Below are 23970 nucleotides of genomic sequence, written 5' to 3' on the forward strand. Positions count from 1 at the left end.
CTCTTGTCTGCATCAGCTTTCACTTCTCCTTGAACAAAGTTGTCAGTATTGAGATGACATAGCTTACCTACTCAGGCGACATACGTCTGTGTAATACAGTGCTGGTCCACTTAGAGTTTTAAAAGAAAAACGACCTAACATTTATCCCAAAAACGCTACTCACCCTTTCACCAGTTAGCTGCTGAACAATGCAGGACACATTAAAACACAGCTCTAACCTCAGATTGAAAATCCAGGTTCTGCATCTCTGTTCTGGGATTGTTCAAAAAAAGAGGCTGAATACTATAGCTGCTGGCAGGCCGAAATAGCTCAGTTAGGAGAGCGTTAGACTGAAGATCTAAAGGTCCCTGGTTCGATCCCGGGTTTCGGCACATTTTGAACTTCTGCTTTGCATGCCACAAAGACTATTTTGAATCAACTCATATTGACTTTGTTTATAATGATCAAAACCTTTTATCAAGATAATCGACAATACAATTAATTCAACATATTATTTACTTTCTGTCTTTCTTTCAAACTTGCTTCCACCTCTCTTGTATTCAACTTTGCCTCCTTTATTTCCCAATTCTTCCTTTAATTGAAAGTAAAGCTTTGCCTGCATCAGCCTCCAGTTCCCCTTATACAAAACTGTTAGTAGTCAGATGACCTAGCTTGCCGACCCTCGCCATATAGGTCTGTGTTTCTGAGTATAAGTCCATTCATAGTTTACAAACATCATCTAACTAACTTGGCTCCTAAAAAGGAAATTCACCCATCAGACCAATTTAGCTACTGAATAATACTGAACAATTTAACACATAACTGCACATGCAGATAGAGTGACCAGGTTCTGCATTTTTCTTTAACAATTATAAAAAATACAACAGAAAGCCAAAATTGCCAGCTGGATGAAATAGCTCAGTTGGGAGAGCAGTAGACTGAAGATCTAAAGGTCCCTGGTTCAATCCCGGGTTTAGGCACATTTTGAACTTCTGCTTTGCATGCCACAAATGCTATTTGGAGTCAACTCATATTGACGTTGTTTATAATGATCAAAACCTTTTATCAAGCTGATCGATAAGACAACCATTTCAACATATTTTTTACATTCTGTCTTTCTGTCAAACTTGCTTCCACCTCTCTTGTATTCAACTTTACCTGCTTTATTTGCCAATTCTTCCTTTAATTGAAAGTAAAGCTTTGCCTGCATCAGCCTCGAGTTCCCCTTATACAAAACTGTTAGTAGTCAGATGACCTAGTTTGCCTACCCTCGCCATATAGGTCTGTGTGTCTGAGTATAAGTCCATTCATAGTTTACAAACATCTTCTAACTAACTTGGCTCCTAAAAAGGAAATTCACCCATCAGACCAATTTAGCTGCTGAATAATATTGGACAATTTAACACATAACTGCACATGCAGATAGAATGACCAGGGTCTGCATTTATCTTTAACAATTATCAAAAATACAACAGAAAGCCAAAATGGCCAGCTGGATGAAATAGCTCAGTTGGGAGAGTGTTAGATTGAAAATCTAAAAGTCCCTTGTTCAATGCTGGGTTTCGGAAAAGTCTGAGAGGTTTCTTGCTTCTCACAAAATATTTCTTGGTATCAGCTCAAGTTTTTCTTTCTTTATTTATCAAAATATTTGATCAACTGATCGACAACATGATCAATTCAACATAGAATTGTCTTTCTGTCCTCCTTCTAAATTTGCTTCCACCTCTCTTGCATTCAGCTTCGACTACAAATGTTTCCTATTTCATGCTTTTTTGTAAAGTAAACTCTTGTCTGCATCAGCTTCCACTTCTCCTTGAACACAGATTTCAGTATTCAGATGACATAGCTTACCTACTCAGGCCAAATACCTCTGTGTAATATGGTGCTAGTCCATTCAGAGTAAAAAACAAAAGCTACCTAACCTGGATCCGAAAAATGCTATTTACCTATTGCACCCGTTAAGTGATGAATGATACAGGACATCTTAAAACATAGCTCTAGCATGAGGTTGAGCATCTATTTTCTTGGGAAGTTTAAAAGAAAGGATGAAGACCCAAACTACCAGCAGGCCGAAATAGCTCAGTTGGGAGAGCGTTAGACTGAAGATCTAAAGGTCCCTGGTTCAATCCCGGGTTTCGGCACAATTTCAACTTCTGCTTTTCATGTCACAAAAGCTGTTTGGAGTTAAATCAACGCTCTTCTTTATCAAAACCTTTTATCAATCTGATCAACAACACAATCAATTCAACATATTATTTACTTTCCGTCTTCCTTTCAAACTTGCTTCCACCTCTCTTGTATTCAACTATGCCTCATTTATTTGCAACTTCTTGCTTTATTTTAAAGTAAAGCTTTGCCTGCATCAGCCTCCAATTCCCCTTATACAAAACTGTCAGTAGTCAGATGACATAGCTTGTACACCCTGGCCATATAGGTCTGTGTTTCAGAGTATAAGTCAATTCAGAGTTTAGAAAAAAAAATTCTACCTACCTTGTCCCCTAAAAAGGATATTCACTCATCAGACCAAGTTACCTGCTGAATGATACTGGACACTTTAACACATAACTATAAACGAAAATAGAATGACCAGGTTCTGTATGTATCGTCTACAATTATTAATAATACATCAGGAGGCCACAGGGACTTGTTGGCTGAAATATCTCAGTTGGGAGATCGTTAGACTGAAGAGCTTAAGGTACCTGATTCAATCCTGACTTTCAGCACAGTGCGAGGGGATCCTACATTCTTGCAAAATATTTCTTGAAATCAGCTCTAGTTTTTTTTTCTTTATTTCTCAAAATATTTTATCAACTGATCAACAACATGATAACTTCAACAAAAAGTTGTCTTTCTGTCCTCCTTCTAAACTTGCTTCCACCTCTCTTGCCATCAACTTTGATGACGAATTTATCCCATTTTATACTTTTTTCAAAGTAAACTCTTGTCTGCATCAGCTTTCACTTCTCCTTGAACAAAGTTGTCAGTATTGAGATGACATAGCTTACCTACTCAGGCGACATACGTCTGTGTAATACAGTGCTGGTCCACTCAGAGTTTTAAAAGAAAAACGACCTAACATTTATCCCAAAAACGCTACTCACCCATTTCACCAGTTAGCTGCTGAACAATGCAGGACACATTAAAACACAGCTCTAACCTCAGATTGAAAATCCAGGTTCTGCATCTCTGTTCTGGGATTGTTCAAAAAAAGAGGCTGAATACTATAGCTGCTGGCAGGCCGAAATAGCTCAGTTGGGAGAGTGTTAGACTGAAGATCTAAAGGTCCCGGGTTTCGGCACATTTTGAACTTCTGCTTTGCATGCCACAAAGACTATTTTGAGTCAACTCATATTGACTTTGTTTATAATGATCAAAACCTTTTATCAAGATAATCGACAATACAATTAATTCAACATATTATTTACTTTCTGTCTTTCTTTCAAACTTGCTTCCACCTCTCTTGTATTCAACTTTGCCTCCTTTATTTCCCAATTCTTCCTTTAATTGAAAGTAAAGCTTTGCCTGCATCAGCCTCCAGTTCCCCTTATACAAAACTGTTAGTAGTCAGATGACCTAGCTTGCCGACCCTCGCCATATAGGTCTGTGTTTCTGAGTATAAGTCCATTCATAGTTTACAAACATCATCTAACTAACTTGGCTCCTAAAAAGGAAATTCACCCATCAGACCAATTTAGCTACTGAATAATACTGGACAATTTAACACATAACTGCACATGCAGATAGAGTGACCAGGTTCTGCATTTATCTTTAACAATTATAAAAAATACAACAGAAAGCCAAAATTGCCAGCTGGATGAAATAGCTCAGTTGGGAGAGCAGTAGACTGAAGATCTAAAGGTCCCTGGTTCAATCCCGGGTTTAGGCACATTTTGAACTTATGCTTTGCATGCCACAAATGCTATTTGGAGTCAACTCATATTGACGTTGTTTATAATGATCAAAACCTTTTATCAAGCTGATCGAAAAGACAACCATTTCAACATATTTTTTACATTCTGTCTTTCTGTCAAACTTGCTTCCACCTCTCTTGTATTCAAATTTACCTGCTTTATTTGCCAATTCTTCCTTTAATTGAAAGTAAAGCTTTGCCTGCATCAGCCTCGAGTTCCCCTTATACAAAACTGTTAGTAGTCAGATGACCTAGTTTGCCTACCCTCGCCACATAGGTCTGTGTGTCTGAGTATAAGTCCATTCATAGTTTACAAACATCTTCTAACTAACTTGGCTCCTAAAAAGGAAATTCACCCATCAGACCAATTTAGCTGCTGAATAACATTGGACAATTTAACACATAACTGCACATGCAGATAGAATGACCAGGGTCTGCATTTATCTTTAACAATTATCAAAAATACAACAGAAAGCCAAAATGGCCAGCTGGATGAAATAGCTGAGTTGGGAGAGTGTTAGATTGAAAATCTAAAAGTCCCTTGTTCAATGCTGGGTTTCGGAAAAGTCTGAGAGGTTTCTTGCTTCTCACAAAATATTTCTTGGTATCAGCTCAAGTTTTTCTTTCTTTATTTATCAAAATATTTGATCAACTGATCGACAACATGATCAATTCAACATAGAATTGTCTTTCTGTCCTCCTTCTAAATTTGCTTCCACCTCTCTTGCATTCAGCTTCGACTACAAATGTTTCCTATTTCATGCTTTTTTGTAAAGTAAACTCTTGTCTGCATCAGCTTCCACTTCTCCTTGAACACAGATTTCAGTATTCAGATGACATAGCTTACCTACTCAGGCCAAATACCTCTGTGTAATATGGTGCTAGTCCATTCAGAGTAAAAAACAAAAGCTACCTAACCTGGATCCGAAAAATGCTATTTACCTATTGCACCCGTTAACTGGTGAATGATACAGGACATCTTAAAACATAGCTCTAGCATGAGGTTGAGCATCTATTTTCTTGGGAAGTTTAAAAGAAAGGATGAAGACCCAAACTACCAGCAGGCCGAAATAGCTCAGTTGGGAGAGCGTTAGACTGAAGATCTAAAGGTCCCTGGTTCAATCCCGGGTTTCGGCACATTTTCAACTTCTGCTTTTCATGTCACAAAAGCTGTTTGGAGTTAAATCAACGCTCTTCTTTATCAAAACCTTTTATCAATCTGATCAACAACACAATCAATTCAACATATTATTTACTTTCTGTCTTCCTTTCAAACTTGCTTCCACCTCTCTTGTATTCAACTATGCCTCATTTATTTGCAACTTCTTGCTTTATTTTAAAGTAAAGCTTTGCCTGCATCAGCCTCCAATTCCCCTTATACAAAACTGTCAGTAGTCAGATGACATAGCTTGTACACCCTGGCCATATAGGTCTGTGTTTCAGAGTATAAGTCAATTCAGAGTTTAGAAAAAAAAATTCTACCTACCTTGTCCCCTAAAAAGGATATTCACTCATCAGACCAAGTTACCTGCTGAATGATACTGGACACTTTAACACATAACTATAAACAAAAATAGAATGACCAGGTTCTGTATGTATCGTCTACAATTATTAATAATACATCAGGAGGCCACAGGGACTTGTTGGCTGAAATATCTCAGTTGGGAGATCGTTAGACTGAAGAGCTTAAGGTACCTGATTCAATCCTGACTTTCAGCACAGTGCGAGGGGATCCTACATTCTTGCAAAATATTTCTTGAAATCAGCTCTAGTTTTTTTTTCTTTATTTCTCAAAATATTTTATCAACTGATCAACAACATGATAACTTCAACAAAAAGTTGTCTTTCTGTCCTCCTTCTAAACTTGCTTCCACCTCTCTTGCCATCAACTTTGATGACGAATTTATCCCATTTTATACTTTTTTCAAAGTAAACTCTTGTCTGCATCAGCTTTCACTTCTCCTTGAACAAAGTTGTCAGTATTGAGATGATATAGCTTACCTACTCAGGCGACATACGTCTGTGTAATACAGTGCTGGTCCACTCAGAGTTTTAAAAGAAAAACGACCTAACATTTATCCCAAAAACGCTACTCACCCATTTCACCAGTTAGCTGCTGAACAATGCAGGACACATTAAAACACAGCTCTAACCTCAGATTGAAAATCCAGGTTCTGCATCTCTGTTCTGGGATTGTTCAAAAAAAGAGGCTGAATACTATAGCTGCTGGCAGGCCGAAATATCTCAGTTGGGAGAGTGTTAGACTGAAGATCTAAAGGTCCCTGGTTCAATCCCGGGTTTAGGCACATTTTGAACTTCTGCTTTGCATGCCACAAATGCTATTTGGAGTCAACTCATATTGACGTTGTTTATAATGATCAAAACCTTTTATCAAGCTGATCGATAAGACAACCATTTCAACATATTTTTTACATTCTGTCTTTCTGTCAAACTTGCTTCCACCTCTCTTGTATTCAACTTTACCTGCTTTATTTGCCAATTCTTCCTTTAATTGAAAGTAAAGCTTTGCCTACATCAGCCTCGAGTTCCCCTTATACAAAACTGTTAGTAGTCAGATGACCTAGTTTGCCTACCCTCGCCATATAGGTCTGTGTGTCTGAGTATAAGTCCATTCATAGTTTACAAACATCTTCTAACTAACTTGGCTCCTAAAAAGGAAATTCACCCATCAGACCAATTTAGCTGCTGAATAATATTGGACAATTTAACACATAACTGCACATGCAGATAGAATGACCAGGGTCTGCATTTATCTTTAACAATTATCAAAAATACAACAGAAAGCCAAAATGGCCAGCTGGATGAAATAGCTGAGTTGGGAGAGTGTTAGATTGAAAATCTAAAAGTCCCTTGTTCAATGCTGGGTTTCGGAAAAGTCTGAGAGGTTTCTTGCTTCTCACAAAATATTTCTTGGTATCAGCTCAAGTTTTTCTTTCTTTATTTATCAAAATATTTGATCAACTGATCGACAACAGGATCAATTCAACATAGAATTGTCTTTCTGTCCTCCTTCTAAATTTGCTTCCACCTCTCTTGCATTCAGCTTCGACTACAAATGTTTCCTATTTCATGCTTTTTTGTAAAGTAAACTCTTGTCTGCATCAGCTTCCACTTCTCCTTGAACACAGATTTCAGTATTCAGATGACATAGCTTACCTACTCAGGCCAAATACCTCTGTGTAATATGGTGCTAGTCCATTCAGAGTAAAAAAAAAAGCTACCTAACCTGGATCCGAAAAATGCTATTTACCTATTGCACCTGTTAACTGATGAATGATACAGGACATCTTAAAACATAGCTCTAGCATGAGGATGAGCATCTATTTTCTTGGGAAGTTTAAAAGAAAGGATGAAGACCCAAACTACCAGCAGGCCGAAATAGCTCAGTTGGGAGAGCGTTAGACTGAAGATCTAAAGGTCCCTGGTTCAATCCCGGGTTTCGGCACAATTTCAACTTCTGCTTTTCATGTCACAAAAGCTGTTTGGAGTTAAATCAACGCTCTTCTTTATCAAAACCTTTTATCAATCTGATCAACAACACAATCAATTCAACATATTATTTACTTTCTGTCTTCCTTTCAAACTTGCTTCCACCTCTCTTGTATTCAACTATGCCTCATTTATTTGAAACTTCTTGCTTTATTTTAAAGTAAAGCTTTGTCTGCATCAGCCTCCAATTCCCCTTATACAAAACTGTCAGTAGTCAGATGACATAGCTTGTACACCCTGGCCATATAGGTCTGTGTTTCAGAGTATAAGTCAATTCAGAGTTTAGAAAAAAAATTCTACCTACATTGTCCCCTAAAAAGGATATTCACTCATCAGACCAAGTTACCTGCTGAATGATACTGGACACTTTAACACATAACTATAAACGAAAATAGAATGACCAGGTTCTGTATGTATCGTCTACAATTATTAATAATACATCAGGAGGCCACAGGGACTTGTTGGCTGAAATATCTCAGTTGGGAGATCGTTAGACTGAAGAGCTTAAGGTACCTGATTCAATCCTGACTTTCAGCACAGTGCGAGGGGATCCTACATTCTTGCAAAATATTTCTTGAAATCAGCTCTAGGTTTTTTTTTCTTTATTTCTCAAAATATTTTATCAACTGATCAACAACATGATAACTTCAACAAAAAGTTGTCTTTCTGTCCTCCTTCTAAACTTGCTTCCACCTCTCTTGCCATCAGCTTTGATGACGAATTTATCCCATTTTATACTTTTTTCAAAGCAAACTCTTGTCTGCATCAGCTTTCACTTCTCCTTGAACAAAGTTGTCAGTATTGAGATGACATAGCTTACCTACTCAGGCGACATACGTCTGTGTAATACAGTGCTGGTCCACTTAGAGTTTTAAAAGAAAAACGACCTAACATTTATCCCAAAAACGCTACTCACCCATTTCACCAGTTAGCTGCTGAACAATGCAGGACACATTAAAACACAGCTCTAACCTCAGATTGAAAATCCAGGTTCTGCATCTCTGTTCTGGGATTGTTCAAAAAAAGAGGCTGAATACTATAGCTGCTGGCAGGCCGAAATAGCTCAGTTGGGAGAGCGTTAGACTGAAGATTTAAAGGTCCCTGGTTCGATCCCGGGTTTCGGCACATTTTGAACTTCTGCTTTGCATGCCACAAAGACTATTTTGAGTCAACTCATATTGACTTTGTTTATAATGATCAAAACCTTTTATCAAGATAATCGACAATACAATTAATTCAACATATTATTTACTTTCTGTCTTTCTTTCAAACTTGCTTCCACCTCTCTTGTATTCAACTTTGCCTCCTTTATTTCCCAATTCTTCCTTTAATTGAAAGTAAAGCTTTGCCTGCAACAGCCTCCAGTTCCCCTTATACAAAACTGTTAGTAGTCAGATGACCTAGCTTGCCGACCCTCGCCATATAGGTCTGTGTTTCTGAGTATAAGTCCATTCATAGTTTACAAACATCATCTAACTAACTTGGCTCCTAAAAAGGAAATTCACCCATCAGACCAATTTAGCTACTGAATAATACTGGACAATTTAACACATAACTGCACATGCAGATAGAGTGACCAGGTTCTGCATTTATCTTTAACAATTATAAAAAATACAACAGAAAGCCAAAATTGCCAGCTGGATGAAATAGCTCAGTTGGGAGAGCAGTAGACTGAAGATCTAAAGGTCCCTGGTTCAATCCCGGGTTTAGGCACATTTTGAACTTATGCTTTGCATGCCACAAATGCTATTTGGAGTCAACTCATATTGACGTTGTTTATAATGATCAAAACCTTTTGTCAAGCTGATCGAAAAGACAACCATTTCAACATATTTTTTACATTCTGTCTTTCTGTCAAACTTGCTTCCACCTCTCTTGTATTCAACTTTACCTGCTTTATTTGCCAATTCTTCCTTTAATTGAAAGTAAAGCTTTGCCTGCATCAGCCTCGAGTTCCCCTTATACAAAACTGTTAGTAGTCAGATGACCTAGTTTGCCTACCCTCGCCACATAGGTCTGTGTGTCTGAGTATAAGTCCATTCATAGTTTACAAACATCTTCTAACTAACTTGGCTCCTAAAAAGGAAATTCACCCATCAGACCAATTTAGCTGCTGAATAACATTGGACAATTTAACACATAACTGCACATGCAGATAGAATGACCAGGGTCTGCATTTATCTTTAACAATTATCAAAAATACAACAGAAAGCCAAAATGGCCAGCTGGATGAAATAGCTCAGTTGGGAGAGTGTTAGATTGAAAATCTAAAAGTCCCTTGTTCAATGCTGGGTTTCGGAAAAGTCTGAGAGGTTTCTTGCTTCTCACAAAATATTTCTTGGTATCAGCTCAAGTTTTTCTTTCTTTATTTATCAAAATATTTGATCAACTGATCGACAACATGATCAATTCAACATAGAATTGTCTTTCTGTCCTCCTTCTAAATTTGCTTCCACCTCTCTTGCATTCAGCTTCGACTACAAATGTTTCCTATTTCATGCTTTTTTGTAAAGTAAACTCTTGTCTGCATCAGCTTCCACTTCTCCTTGAACACAGATTTCAGTATTCAGATGACATAGCTTACCTACTCAGGCCAAATACCTCTGTGTAATATAGTGCTAGTCCATTCAGAGTAAAAAAAAAAGCTACCTAACCTGGATCCGAAAAATGCTATTTACCTATTGCACCCGTTAACTGATGAATGATACAGGACATCTTAAAACATAGCTCTAGCATGAGGTTGAGCATCTATTTTCTTGGGAAGTTTAAAAGAAAGGATGAAGACCCAAACTACCAGCAGGCCGAAATAGCTCAGTTGGGAGAGCGTTAGACTGAAGATCTAAAGGTCCCTGGTTCAATCCCGGGTTTCGGCACAATTTCAACTTCTGCCTTTCATGTCACAAAAGCTGTTTGTGTTGTTGATCAGATTGATAAAAGGTTTTGATAAAGAAGAGCGTTGATTTAACTCCAATCAATTCAACATATTATTTACTTTCTGTCTTCCTTTCAAACTTGCTTCCACCTCTCTTGTATTCAACTACTCCTCATTTATTTGCAACTTCTTGCTTTATTTTAAAGTAAAGCTTTGCCTGCATCAGCCTCCAATTCCCATTATACAAAACTGTCAGTAGTCAGATGACATAGCTTGTACACCCTGGCCATATAGGTCTGTGTTTCAGAGTATAAGTCAATTCAGAGTTTAGAAAAAAAAATTCTACCTACCTTGTCCCCTAAAAAGGATATTCACTCATCAGACCAAGTTACCTGCTGAATGATACTGGACACTTTAACACATAACTATAAACGAAAATAGAATGACCAGGTTCTGTATGTATCGTCTACAATTATTAATAATACATCAGGAGGCCACAGGGACTTGTTGGCTGAAATATCTCAGTTGGGAGATCGTTAGACTGAAGAGCTTAAGGTACCTGATTCAATCCTGACTTTCAGCACAGTGCGAGGGGATCCTACATTCTTGCAAAATATTTCTTGAAATCAGCTCTAGTTTTTTTTTCTTTATTTCTCAAAATATTTTATCAACTGATCAACAACATGATAACTTCAACAAAAAGTTGTCTTTCTGTCCTCCTTCTAAACTTGCTTCCACCTCTCTTGCCATCAACTTTGATGACGAATTTATCCCATTTTATACTTTTTTCAAAGTAAACTCTTGTCTGCATCAGCTTTCACTTCTCCTTGAACAAAGTTGTCAGTATTGAGATGACATAGCTTACCTACTCAGGCGACATACGTCTGTGTAATACAGTGCTGGTCCACTCAGAGTTTTAAAAGAAAAACGACCTAACATTTATCCCAAAAACGCTACTCACCCATTTCACCAGTTAGCTGCTGAACAATGCAGGACACATTAAAACACAGCTCTAACCTCAGATTGAAAATCCAGGTTCTGCATCTCTGTTCTGGGATTGTTCAAAAAAAGAGGCTGAATACTATAGCTGCTGGCAGGCCGAAATAGCTCAGTTGGGAGAGTGTTAGACTGAAGATCTAAAGGTCCCTGGTTCGATCCCGGGTTTCGGCACATTTTGAACTTCTGCTTTGCATGCCACAAAGACTATTTTGAGTCAACTCATATTGACTTTGTTTATAATGATCAAAACCTTTTATCAAGATAATCGACAATACAATTAATTCAACATATTATTTACTTTCTGTCTTTCTTTCAAACTTGCTTCCACCTCTCTTGTATTCAACTTTGCCTCCTTTATTTCCCAATTCTTCCTTTAATTGAAAGTAAAGCTTTGCCTGCATCAGCCTCCAGTTCCCCTTATACAAAACTGTTAGTAGTCAGATGACCTAGCTTGCCGACCCTCGCCATATAGGTCTGTGTTTCTGAGTATAAGTCCATTCATAGTTTACAAACATCATCTAACTAACTTGGCTCCTAAAAAGGAAATTCACCCATCAGACCAATTTAGCTACTGAATAATACTGGACAATTTAACACATAACTGCACATGCAGATAGAGTGACCAGGTTCTGCATTTATCTTTAACAATTATAAAAAATACAACAGAAAGCCAAAATTGCCAGCTGGATGAAATAGCTCAGTTGGGAGAGCAGTAGACTGAAGATCTAAAGGTCCCTGGTTCAATCCCGGGTTTAGGCACATTTTGAACTTCTGCTTTGCATGCCACAAATGCTATTTGGAGTCAACTCATATTGACGTTGTTTATAATGATCAAAACCTTTTATCAAGCTGATCGATAAGACAACCATTTCAACATATTTTTTACATTCTGTCTTTCTGTCAAACTTGCTTCCACCTCTCTTGTATTCAACTTTACCTGCTTTATTTGCCAATTCTTCCTTTAATTGAAAGTAAAGCTTTGCCTACATCAGCCTCGAGTTCCCCTTATACAAAACTGTTAGTAGTCAGATGACCTAGTTTGCCTACCCTCGCCATATAGGTCTGTGTGTCTGAGTATAAGTCCATTCATAGTTTACAAACATCTTCTAACTAACTTGGCTCCTAAAAAGGAAATTCACCCATCAGACCAATTTAGCTGCTGAATAATATTGGACAATTTAACACATAACTGCACATGCAGATAGAATGACCAGGGTCTGCATTTATCTTTAACAATTATCAAAAATACAACAGAAAGCCAAAATGGCCAGCTGGATGAAATAGCTGAGTTGGGAGAGTGTTAGATTGAAAATCTAAAAGTCCCTTGTTCAATGCTGGGTTTCGGAAAAGTCTGAGAGGTTTCTTGCTTCTCACAAAATATTTCTTGGTATCAGCTCAAGTTTTTCTTTCTTTATTTATCAAAATATTTGATCAACTGATCGACAACAGGATCAATTCAACATAGAATTGTCTTTCTGTCCTCCTTCTAAATTTGCTTCCACCTCTCTTGCATTCAGCTTCGACTACAAATGTTTCCTATTTCATGCTTTTTTGTAAAGTAAACTCTTGTCTGCATCAGCTTCCACTTCTCCTTGAACACAGATTTCAGTATTCAGATGACATAGCTTACCTACTCAGGCCAAATACCTCTGTGTAATATGGTGCTAGTCCATTCAGAGTAAAAAAAAAAGCTACCTAACCTGGATCCGAAAAATGCTATTTACCTATTGCACCTGTTAACTGATGAATGATACAGGACATCTTAAAACATAGCTCTAGCATGAGGATGAGCATCTATTTTCTTGGGAAGTTTAAAAGAAAGGATGAAGACCCAAACTACCAGCAGGCTGAAATAGCTCAGTTGGGAGAGCGTTAGACTGAAGATCTAAAGGTCCCTGGTTCAATCCCGGGTTTCGGCACAATTTCAACTTCTGCTTTTCATGTCACAAAAGCTGTTTGGAGTTAAATCAACGCTCTTCTTTATCAAAACCTTTTATCAATCTGATCAACAACACAATCAATTCAACATAGAATTGTCTTTCTGTCCTCCTTCTAAATTTGCTTCCACCTCTCTTGCATTCAGCTTCGACTACAAATGTTTCCTATTTCATGCTTTTTTGTAAAGTAAACTCTTGTCTGCATCAGCTTCCACTTCTCCTTGAACACAGATTTCAGTATTCAGATGACATAGCTTACCTACTCAGGCCAAATACCTCTGTGTAATATAGTGCTAGTCCATTCAGAGTAAAAAAAAAAGCTACCTAACCTGGATCCGAAAAATGCTATTTACCTATTGCACCCGTTAACTGATGAATGATACAGGACATCTTAAAACATAGCTCTAGCATGAGGTTGAGCATCTATTTTCTTGGGAAGTTTAAAAGAAAGGATGAAGACCCAAACTACCAGCAGGCCGAAATAGCTCAGTTGGGAGAGCGTTAGACTGAAGATCTAAAGGTCCCTGGTTCAATCCCGGGTTTCGGCACAATTTCAACTTCTGCTTTTCATGTCACAAAAGCTGTTTGTGTTGTTGATCAGATTGATAAAAGGTTTTGATAAAGAAGAGCGTTGATTTAACTCCAATCAATTCAACATATTATTTACTTTCTGTCTTCCTTTCAAACTTGCTTCCACCTCTCTTGTATTCAACTACGCCTCATTTATTTGCAACTTCTTGCTTTATTTTAAAGTAAAGCTTTGCCTGCATCAGCCTCCAATTCCCATTATACAAAACTGTCAGTAGTCAGATGACATAGCTTGTACACCCTGGCCATATAGGTCTGTGTTTCAGAGTATAAGTCAATTCAGAGTTTAGAAAAAAAAATTCTACCTACATTGTCCCCTAAAAAGGATATTCACTCATCAGACCAAGTTACCTGCTGAATGATACTGGACACTTTAACACATAACTATAAACGAAAATAGAATGACCAGGTTCTGTATGTATCGTCTACAATTATTAATAATACATCAGGAGGCCACAGGGACTTGTTGGCTGAAATATCTCAGTTGGGAGATCGTTAGACTGAAGAGCTTAAGGTACCTGATTCAATCCTGACTTTCAGCACAGTGCGAGGGGATCCTACATTCTTGCAAAATATTTCTTGAAATCAGCTCTAGTTTTTTTTTCTTTATTTCTCAAAATATTTTATCAACTGATCAACAACATGATAACTTCAACAAAAAGTTGTCTTTCTGTCCTCCTTCTAAACTTGCTTCCACCTCTCTTGCCATCAGCTTTGATGACGAATTTATCCCATTTTATACTTTTTTCAAAGTAAACTCTTGTCTGCATCAGCTTTCACTTCTCCTTGAACAAAGTTGTCAGTATTGAGATGACATAGCTTACCTACTCAGGCGACATACGTCTGTGTAATACAGTGCTGGTCCACTTAGAGTTTTAAAAGAAAAACGACCTAACATTTATCCCAAAAACGCTACTCACCCATTTCACCAGTTAGCTGCTGAACAATGCAGGACACATTAAAACACAGCTCTAACCTCAGATTGAAAATCCAGGTTCTGCATCTCTGTTCTGGGATTGTTCAAAAAAAGAGGCTGAATACTATAGCTGCTGGCAGGCCGAAATAGCTCAGTTGGGAGAGCGTTAGACTAAAGATCTAAAGGTCCCTGGTTCGATCCCGGGTTTCGGCACGTTTTGAACTTCTGCTTTGCATGCCACAAAGACTATTTTGAGTCAACTCATATTGACTTTGTTTATAATGATCAAAACATTTTATCAAGATAATCGACAATACAATTAATTCAACATATTATTTACTTTCTGTCTTTCTTTCAAACTTGCTTCCACCTCTCTTGTATTCAACTTTGCCTCCTTTATTTCCCAATTCTTCCTTTAATTGAAAGTAAAGCTTTGCCTGCATCAGCCTCCAGTTCCCCTTATACAAAACTGTTAGTAGTCAGATGACCTAGCTTGCCGACCCTCGCCATATAGGTCTGTGTTTCTGAGTATAAGTCCATTCATAGTTTACAAACATCATCTAACTAACTTGGCTCCTAAAAAGGAAATTCACCCATCAGACCAATTTAGCTACTGAATAATACTGGACAATTTAACACATAACTGCACATGCAGATAGAGTGACCAGGTTCTGCATTTTTCTTTAACAATTATAAAAAATACAACAGAAAGCCAAAATTGCCAGCTGGATGAAATAGCTCAGTTGGGAGAGCAGTAGACTGAAGATCTAAAGGTCCCTGGTTCAATCCCGGGTTTAGGCACATTTTGAACTTCTGCTTTGCATGCCACAAATGCTATTTGGAGTCAACTCATATTGACGTTGTTTATAATGATCAAAACCTTTTATCAAGCTGATCGAAAAGACAACCATTTCAACATATTTTTTACATTCTGTCTTTCTGTCAAACTTGCTTCCACCTCTCTTGTATTCAACTTTACCTGCTTTATTTGCCAATTCTTCCTTTAATTGAAAGTAAAGCTTTGCCTGCATCAGCCTCGAGTTCCCCTTATACAAAACTGTTAGTAGTCAGATGACCTAGTTTGCCTACCCTCGCCATATAGGTCTGTGTCTCTGAGTATAAGTCCATTCATAGTTTACAAACATCTTCTAACTAACTTGGCTCCTAAAAAGGAAATTCACCCATCAGACCAATTTAGCTGCTGAATAATATTGGACAATTTAACACATAACTGCACATGCAGATAGAATGACCAGGGTCTGCATTTATCTTTAACAATTATCAAAAATACAACAGAAAGCCAAAATGGCCAGCTGGATGAAATAGCTGAGTTGGGAGAGTGTTAGATTGAAAATCTAAAAGTCCCTTGTTCAATGCTGGGTTTCGGAAAAGTCTGAGAGGTTTCTTGCTTCTCACAAAATATTTCTTGGTATCAGCTCAAGTTTTTCTTTCTTTATTTATCAAAATATTTGATCAACTGATCGACAACATGATCAATTCAACATAGAATTGTCTTTCTGTCCTCCTTCTAAATTTGCTTCCACCTCTCTTGCATTCAGCTTCGACTACAAATGTTTCCTATTTCATGCTTTTTTGTAAAGTAAACTCTTGTCTGCATCAGCTTCCACTTCTCCTTGAACACAGATGTCAGTATTCAGATGACATAGCTTACCTACTCAGGCCAAATACCTCTGTGTAATATGGTGCTAGTCCATTCAGAGTAAAAAAAAAAGCTACCTAACCTGGATCCGAAAAATGCTATTTACCTATTGCACCCGTTAACTGATGAATGATACAGGACATCTTAAAACATAGCTCTAGCATGAGGTTGAGCATCTATTTTCTTGGGAAGTTTAAAAGAAAGGATGAAGACCCAAACTACCAGCAGGCCGAAATAGCTCAGTTGGGAGAGCGTTAGACTGAAGATCTAAAGGTCCCTGGTTCAATCCCGGGTTTCGGCACAATTTCAACTTCTGCTTTTCATGTCACAAAAGCTGTTTGTGTTGTTGATCAGATTGATAAAAGGTTTTGATAAAGAAGAGCGTTGATTTAACTCCAATCAATTCAACATATTATTTACTTTCTGTCTTCCTTTCAAACTTGCTTCCACCTCTCTTGTATTCAACTATGCCTCATTTATTTGCAACTTCTTGCTTTATTTTAAAGTAAAGCTTTGCCTGCATCAGCCTCCAATTCCCCTTATACAAAACTGTCAGTAGTCAGATGACATAGCTTGTACACCCTGGCCATATAGGTCTGTGTTTCAGAGTATAAGTCAATTCAGAGTTTAGAAAAAAAAATTCTACCTACATTGTCCCCTAAAAAGGATATTCACTCATCAGACCAAGTTACCTGCTGAATGATACTGGACACTTTAACACATAACTATAAACGAAAATAGAATGACCAGGTTCTGTATGTATCGTCTACAATTATTAATAATACATCAGGAGGCCACAGGGACTTGTTGGCTGAAATATCTCAGTTGGGAGATCGTTAGACTGAAGAGCTTAAGGTACCTGATTCAATCCTGACTTTCAGCACAGTGCGAGGGGATCCTACATTGTTGCAAAATATTTCTTGAAATCAGCTCTAGTTTTTTTTTCTTTATTTCTCAAAATATTTTATCAACTGATCAACAACATGATAACTTCAACAAAAAGTTGTCTTTCTGTCCTCCTTCTAAACTTGCTTCCACCTCTCTTGCCATCAGCTTTGATGACGAATTTATCCCATTTTATACTTTTTTCAAAGTAAACTCTTGTCTGCATCAGCTTTCACTTCTCCTTGAACAAAGTTGTCAGTATTGAGATGACATAGCTTACCTACTCAGGCGACATACGTCTGTGTAATACAGTGCTGGTCCACTTAGAGTTTTAAAAGAAAAACGACCTAACATTTATCCCAAAAACGCTACTCACCCATTTCACCAGTTAGCTGCTGAACAATGCAGGACACATTAAAACACAGCTCTAACCTCAGATTGAAAATCCAGGTTCTGCATCTCTGTTCTGGGATTGTTCAAAAAAAGAGGCTGAATGCTATAGCTGCTGGCAGGCCGAAATAGCTCAGTTGGGAGAGCGTTAGACTAAAGATCTAAAGGTCCCTGGTTCGATCCTGGGTTTCGGCACGTTTTGAACTTCTGCTTTGCATGCCACAAAGACTATTTTGAGTCAACTCATATTGACTTTGTTTATAATGATCAAAACATTTTATCAAGATAATCGACAATACAATTAATTCAACATATTATTTACTTTCTGTCTTTCTTTCAAACTTGCTTCCACCTCTCTTGTATTCAACTTTGCCTCCTTTATTTCCCAATTCTTCCTTTAATTGAAAGTAAAGCTTTGCCTGCATCAGCCTCCAGTTCCCCTTATACAAAACTGTTAGTAGTCAGATGACCTAGCTTGCCGACCCTCGCCATATAGGTCTGTGTTTCTGAGTATAAGTCCATTCATAGTTTACAAACATCATCTAACTAACTTGGCTCCTAAAAAGGAAATTCACCCATCAGACCAATTTAGCTACTGAATAATACTGGACAATTTAACACATAACTGCACATGCAGATAGAGTGACCAGGTTCTGCATTTTTCTTTAACAATTATAAAAAATACAACAGAAAGCCAAAATTGCCAGCTGGATGAAATAGCTCAGTTGGGAGAGCAGTAGACTGAAGATCTAAAGAATCCCGGGTTTAGGCACATTTTGAACTTCTGCTTTGCATGCCACAAATGCTATTTGGAGTCAACTCATATTGACGTTGTTTATAATGATCAAAACCTTTTATCAAGCTGATCGATAAGACAACCATTTCAACATATTTTTTACATTCTGTCTTTCTGTCAAACTTGCTTCCACCTCTCTTGTATTCAACTTTACCTGCTTTATTTGCCAATTCTTCCTTTAATTGAAAGTAAAGCTTTGCCTACATCAGCCTCGAGTTCCCCTTATACAAAACTGTTAGTAGTCAGATGACCTAGTTTGCCTACCCTCGCCATATAGGTCTGTGTGTCTGAGTATAAGTCCATTCATAGTTTACAAACATCTTCTAACTAACTTGGCTCCTAAAAAGGAAATTCACCCATCAGAGCAATTTAGCTGCTGAATAATATTGGACAATTTAACACATACCTGCACATGCAGATAGAATGACCAGGGTCTGCATTTATCTTTAACAATTATCAAAAATACAACAGAAAGCCAAAATGGCCAGCTGGATGAAATAGCTCAGTTGGGAGAGTGTTAGATTGAAAATCTAAAAGTCCCTTGTTCAATGCTGGGTTTTGGAAAAGTCTGAGAGGTTTCTTGCTTCTCACAAAATATTTCTTGGTATCAGCTCAAGTTTTTCTTTCTTTATTTATCAAAATATTTGATCAACTGATCGACAACATGATCAATTCAACATAGAATTGTCTTTCTGTCCTCCTTCTAAATTTGCTTCCACCTCTCTTGCATTCAGCTTCGACTACAAATGTTTCCTATTTCATGCTTTTTTGTAAAGTAAACTCTTGTCTGCATCAGCTTCCACTTCTCCTTGAACACAGATTTCAGTATTCAGATGACATAGCTTACCTACTCAGGCCAAATACCTCTGTGTAATATGGTGCTAGTCCATTCAGAGTAAAAAAAAAAGCTACCTAACCTGGATCCGAAAAATGCTATTTACCTATTGCACCTGTTAACTGATGAATGATACAGGACATCTTAAAACATAGCTCTAGCATGAGGATGAGCATCTATTTTCTTGGGAAGTTTAAAAGAAAGGATGAAGACCCAAACTACCAGCAGGCCGAAATAGCTCAGTTGGGAGAGCGTTAGACTGAAGATCTAAAGGTCCCTGGTTCAATCCCGGGTTTCGGCACAATTTCAACTTCTGCTTTTCATGTCACAAAAGCTGTTTGGAGTTAAATCAACGCTCTTCTTTATCAAAACCTTTTATCAATCTGATCAACAACACAATCAATTCAACATATTATTTACTTTCTGTCTTCCTTTCAAACTTGCTTCCACCTCTCTTGTATTCAACTATGCCTCATTTATTTGCAACTTCTTGCTTTATTTTAAAGTAAAGCTTTGCCTGCATCAGCCTCCAATTCCCCTTATACAAAACTGTCAGTAGTCAGATGACATAGCTTGTACACCCTGGCCATATAGGTCTGTGTTTCAGAGTATAAGTCAATTCAGAGTTTAGAAAAAAAAATTCTACCTACCTTGTCCCCTAAAAAGGATATTCACTCATCAGACCAAGTTACCTGCTGAATGATACTGGACACTTTAACACATAACTATAAACAAAAATAGAATGACCAGGTTCTGTATGTATCGTCTACAATTATTAATAATACATCAGGAGGCCACAGGGACTTGTTGGCTGAAATATCTCAGTTGGGAGATCGTTAGACTGAAGAGCTTAAGGTACCTGATTCAATCCTGACTTTCAGCACAGTGCGAGGGGATCCTACATTCTTGCAAAATATTTCTTGAAATCAGCTCTAGTTTTTTTTTCTTTATTTCTCAAAATATTTTATCAACTGATCAACAACATGATAACTTCAACAAAAAGTTGTCTTTCTGTCCTCCTTCTAAACTTGCTTCCACCTCTCTTGCCATCAACTTTGATGACGAATTTATCCCATTTTATACTTTTTTCAAAGTAAACTCTTGTCTGCATCAGCTTTCACTTCTCCTTGAACAAAGTTGTCTGTATTGAGATGATATAGCTTACCTACTCAGGCGACATACGTCTGTGTAATACAGTGCTGGTCCACTCAGAGTTTTAAAAGAAAAACGACCTAACATTTATCCCAAAAACGCTACTCACCCATTTCACCAGTTAGCTGCTGAACAATGCAGGACACATTAAAACACAGCTCTAACCTCAGATTGAAAATCCAGGTTCTGCATCTCTGTTCTGGGATTGTTCAAAAAAAGAGGCTGAATACTATAGCTGCTGGCAGGCCGAAATATCTCAGTTGGGAGAGTGTTAGACTGAAGATCTAAAGGTCCCTGGTTCAATCCCGGGTTTAGGCACATTTTGAACTTCTGCTTTGCATGCCACAAATGCTATTTGGAGTCAACTCATATTGACGTTGTTTATAATGATCAAAACCTTTTATCAAGCTGATCGATAAGACAACCATTTCAACATATTTTTTACATTCTGTCTTTCTGTCAAACTTGCTTCCACCTCTCTTGTATTCAACTTTACCTGCTTTATTTGCCAATTCTTCCTTTAATTGAAAGTAAAGCTTTGCCTACATCAGCCTCGAGTTCCCCTTATACAAAACTGTTAGTAGTCAGATGACCTAGTTTGCCTACCCTCGCCATATAGGTCTGTGTGTCTGAGTATAAGTCCATTCATAGTTTACAAACATCTTCTAACTAACTTGGCTCCTAAAAAGGAAATTCACCCATCAGACCAATTTAGCTGCTGAATAATATTGGACAATTTAACACATAACTGCACATGCAGATAGAATGACCAGGGTCTGCATTTATCTTTAACAATTATCAAAAATACAACAGAAAGCCAAAATGGCCAGCTGGATGAAATAGCTGAGTTGGGAGAGTGTTAGATTGAAAATCTAAAAGTCCCTTGTTCAATGCTGGGTTTCGGAAAAGTCTGAGAGGTTTCTTGCTTCTCACAAAATATTTCTTGGTATCAGCTCAAGTTTTTCTTTCTTTATTTATCAAAATATTTGATCAACTGATCGACAACAGGATCAATTCAACATAGAATTGTCTTTCTGTCCTCCTTCTAAATTTGCTTCCACCTCTCTTGCATTCAGCTTCGACTACAAATGTTTCCTATTTCATGCTTTTTTGTAAAGTAAACTCTTGTCTGCATCAGCTTCCACTTCTCCTTGAACACAGATTTCAGTATTCAGATGACATAGCTTACCTACTCAGGCCAAATACCTCTGTGTAATATGGTGCTAGTCCATTCAGAGTAAAAAAAAAAGCTACCTAACCTGGATCCGAAAAATGCTATTTACCTATTGCACCTGTTAACTGATGAATGATACAGGACATCTTAAAACATAGCTCTAGCATGAGGATGAGCATCTATTTTCTTGGGAAGTTTAAAAGAAAGGATGAAGACCCAAACTACCAGCAGGCCGAAATAGCTCAGTTGGGAGAGCGTTAGACTGAAGATCTAAAGGTCCCTGGTTCAATCCCGGGTTTCGGCACAATTTCAACTTCTGCTTTTCATGTCACAAAAGCTGTTTGGAGTTAAATCAACGCTCTTCTTTATCAAAACCTTTTATCAATCTGATCAACAACACAATCAATTCAACATAGAATTGTCTTTCTGTCCTCCTTCTAAATTTGCTTCCACCTCTCTTGCATTCAGCTTCGACTACAAATGTTTCCTATTTCATGCTTTTTTGTAAAGTAAACTCTTGTCTGCATCAGCTTCCACTTCTCCTTGAACACAGATTTCAGTATTCAGATGACATAGCTTACCTACTCAGGCCAAATACCTCTGTGTAATATAGTGCTAGTCCATTCAGAGTAAAAAAAAAAGCTACCTAACCTGGATCCGAAAAATGCTATTTACCTATTGCACCCGTTAACTGATGAATGATACAGGACATCTTAAAACATAGCTCTAGCATGAGGTTGAGCATCTATTTTCTTGGGAAGTTTAAAAGAAAGGATGAAGACCCAAACTACCAGCAGGCCGAAATAGCTCAGTTGGGAGAGCGTTAGACTGAAGATCTAAAGGTCCCTGGTTCAATCCCGGGTTTCGGCACAATTTCAACTTCTGCTTTTCATGTCACAAAAGCTGTTTGTGTTGTTGATCAGATTGATAAAAGGTTTTGATAAAGAAGAGCGTTGATTTAACTCCAATCAATTCAACATATTATTTACTTTCTGTCTTCCTTTCAAACTTGCTTCCACCTCTCTTGTATTCAACTACGCCTCATTTATTTGCAACTTCTTGCTTTATTTTAAAGTAAAGCTTTGCCTGCATCAGCCTCCAATTCCCATTATACAAAACTGTCAGTAGTCAGATGACATAGCTTGTACACCCTGGCCATATAGGTCAGTGTTTCAGAGTATAAGTCAATTCAGAGTTTAGAAAAAAAAATTCTACCTACATTGTCCCCTAAAAAGGATATTCACTCATCAGACCAAGTTACCTGCTGAATGATACTGGACACTTTAACACATAACTATAAACGAAAATAGAATGACCAGGTTCTGTATGTATCGTCTACAATTATTAATAATACATCAGGAGGCCACAGGGACTTGTTGGCTGAAATATCTCAGTTGGGAGATCGTTAGACTGAAGAGCTTAAGGTACCTGATTCAATCCTGACTTTCAGCACAGTGCGAGGGGATCCTACATTCTTGCAAAATATTTCTTGAAATCAGCTCTAGTTTTTTTTTCTTTATTTCTCAAAATATTTTATCAACTGATCAACAACATGATAACTTCAACAAAAAGTTGTCTTTCTGTCCTCCTTCTAAACTTGCTTCCACCTCTCTTGCCATCAGCTTTGATGACGAATTTATCCCATTTTATACTTTTTTCAAAGTAAACTCTTGTCTGCATCAGCTTTCACTTCTCCTTGAACAAAGTTGTCAGTATTGAGATGACATAGCTTACCTACTCAGGCGACATACGTCTGTGTAATACAGTGCTGGTCCACTTAGAGTTTTAAAAGAAAAACGACCTAACATTTATCCCAAAAACGCTACTCACCCATTTCACCAGTTAGCTGCTGAACAATGCAGGACACATTAAAACACAGCTCTAACCTCAGATTGAAAATCCAGGTTCTGCATCTCTGTTCTGGGATTGTTCAAAAAAAGAGGCTGAATACTATAGCTGCTGGCAGGCCGAAATAGCTCAGTTGGGAGAGCGTTAGACTAAAGATCTAAAGGTCCCTGGTTCGATCCCGGGTTTCGGCACGTTTTGAACTTCTGCTTTGCATGCCACAAAGACTATTTTGAGTCAACTCATATTGACTTTGTTTATAATGATCAAAACATTTTATCAAGATAATCGACAATACAATTAATTCAACATATTATTTACTTTCTGTCTTTCTTTGAAACTTGCTTCCACCTCTCTTGTATTCAACTTTGCCTCCTTTATTTCCCAATTCTTCCTTTAATTGAAAGTAAAGCTTTGCCTGCATCAGCCTCCAGTTCCCCTTATACAAAACTGTTAGTAGTCAGATGACCTAGCTTGCCGACCCTCGCCATATAGGTCTGTGTTTCTGAGTATAAGTCCATT

At 37.7% G+C, this 23970-nt stretch overlaps 14 non-coding genes across 14 annotated transcripts; all 14 read left to right on the plus strand.

The window, feature by feature from the left end:
* The first annotated feature begins 2047 nt into the window (after positions 1-2047).
* On the plus strand, positions 2048-2120 carry TRNAF-GAA (transfer RNA phenylalanine (anticodon GAA)). Its single transcript has one exon. It is a non-coding gene; the product is annotated as a tRNA-Phe (tRNA).
* A 2833-nt stretch (positions 2121-4953) lies between these two features.
* On the plus strand, positions 4954-5026 carry TRNAF-GAA (transfer RNA phenylalanine (anticodon GAA)). The gene has a single exon. It is a non-coding gene; the product is annotated as a tRNA-Phe (tRNA).
* A 2256-nt stretch (positions 5027-7282) lies between these two features.
* TRNAF-GAA (transfer RNA phenylalanine (anticodon GAA)) lies at positions 7283-7355 on the plus strand. Its single transcript has one exon. It is a non-coding gene; the product is annotated as a tRNA-Phe (tRNA).
* A 1096-nt stretch (positions 7356-8451) lies between these two features.
* Positions 8452-8524, plus strand: TRNAF-GAA (transfer RNA phenylalanine (anticodon GAA)). The gene has a single exon. It is a non-coding gene; the product is annotated as a tRNA-Phe (tRNA).
* Positions 8525-10199: 1675 nt separating this feature from the next.
* Positions 10200-10272, plus strand: TRNAF-GAA (transfer RNA phenylalanine (anticodon GAA)). The gene has a single exon. It is a non-coding gene; the product is annotated as a tRNA-Phe (tRNA).
* A 1096-nt stretch (positions 10273-11368) lies between these two features.
* TRNAF-GAA (transfer RNA phenylalanine (anticodon GAA)) lies at positions 11369-11441 on the plus strand. The gene has a single exon. It is a non-coding gene; the product is annotated as a tRNA-Phe (tRNA).
* Positions 11442-13682: 2241 nt separating this feature from the next.
* On the plus strand, positions 13683-13755 carry TRNAF-GAA (transfer RNA phenylalanine (anticodon GAA)). The gene has a single exon. It is a non-coding gene; the product is annotated as a tRNA-Phe (tRNA).
* A 1096-nt stretch (positions 13756-14851) lies between these two features.
* Positions 14852-14924, plus strand: TRNAF-AAA (transfer RNA phenylalanine (anticodon AAA)). The gene has a single exon. It is a non-coding gene; the product is annotated as a tRNA-Phe (tRNA).
* Positions 14925-16599: 1675 nt separating this feature from the next.
* On the plus strand, positions 16600-16672 carry TRNAF-GAA (transfer RNA phenylalanine (anticodon GAA)). The gene has a single exon. It is a non-coding gene; the product is annotated as a tRNA-Phe (tRNA).
* A 1096-nt stretch (positions 16673-17768) lies between these two features.
* TRNAF-AAA (transfer RNA phenylalanine (anticodon AAA)) lies at positions 17769-17841 on the plus strand. Its single transcript has one exon. It is a non-coding gene; the product is annotated as a tRNA-Phe (tRNA).
* Positions 17842-19505: 1664 nt separating this feature from the next.
* On the plus strand, positions 19506-19578 carry TRNAF-GAA (transfer RNA phenylalanine (anticodon GAA)). Its single transcript has one exon. It is a non-coding gene; the product is annotated as a tRNA-Phe (tRNA).
* A 2256-nt stretch (positions 19579-21834) lies between these two features.
* TRNAF-GAA (transfer RNA phenylalanine (anticodon GAA)) lies at positions 21835-21907 on the plus strand. The gene has a single exon. It is a non-coding gene; the product is annotated as a tRNA-Phe (tRNA).
* Positions 21908-22400: 493 nt separating this feature from the next.
* TRNAF-GAA (transfer RNA phenylalanine (anticodon GAA)) lies at positions 22401-22473 on the plus strand. Its single transcript has one exon. It is a non-coding gene; the product is annotated as a tRNA-Phe (tRNA).
* Positions 22474-23569: 1096 nt separating this feature from the next.
* Positions 23570-23642, plus strand: TRNAF-AAA (transfer RNA phenylalanine (anticodon AAA)). Its single transcript has one exon. It is a non-coding gene; the product is annotated as a tRNA-Phe (tRNA).
* Positions 23643-23970: the final 328 nt, after the last annotated feature.

This window comes from Triturus cristatus, chromosome 8 (assembly GCF_964204655.1).
Source record: "Triturus cristatus chromosome 8, aTriCri1.1, whole genome shotgun sequence".
Taxonomy (NCBI): Eukaryota; Metazoa; Chordata; class Amphibia; order Caudata; family Salamandridae; genus Triturus; species Triturus cristatus.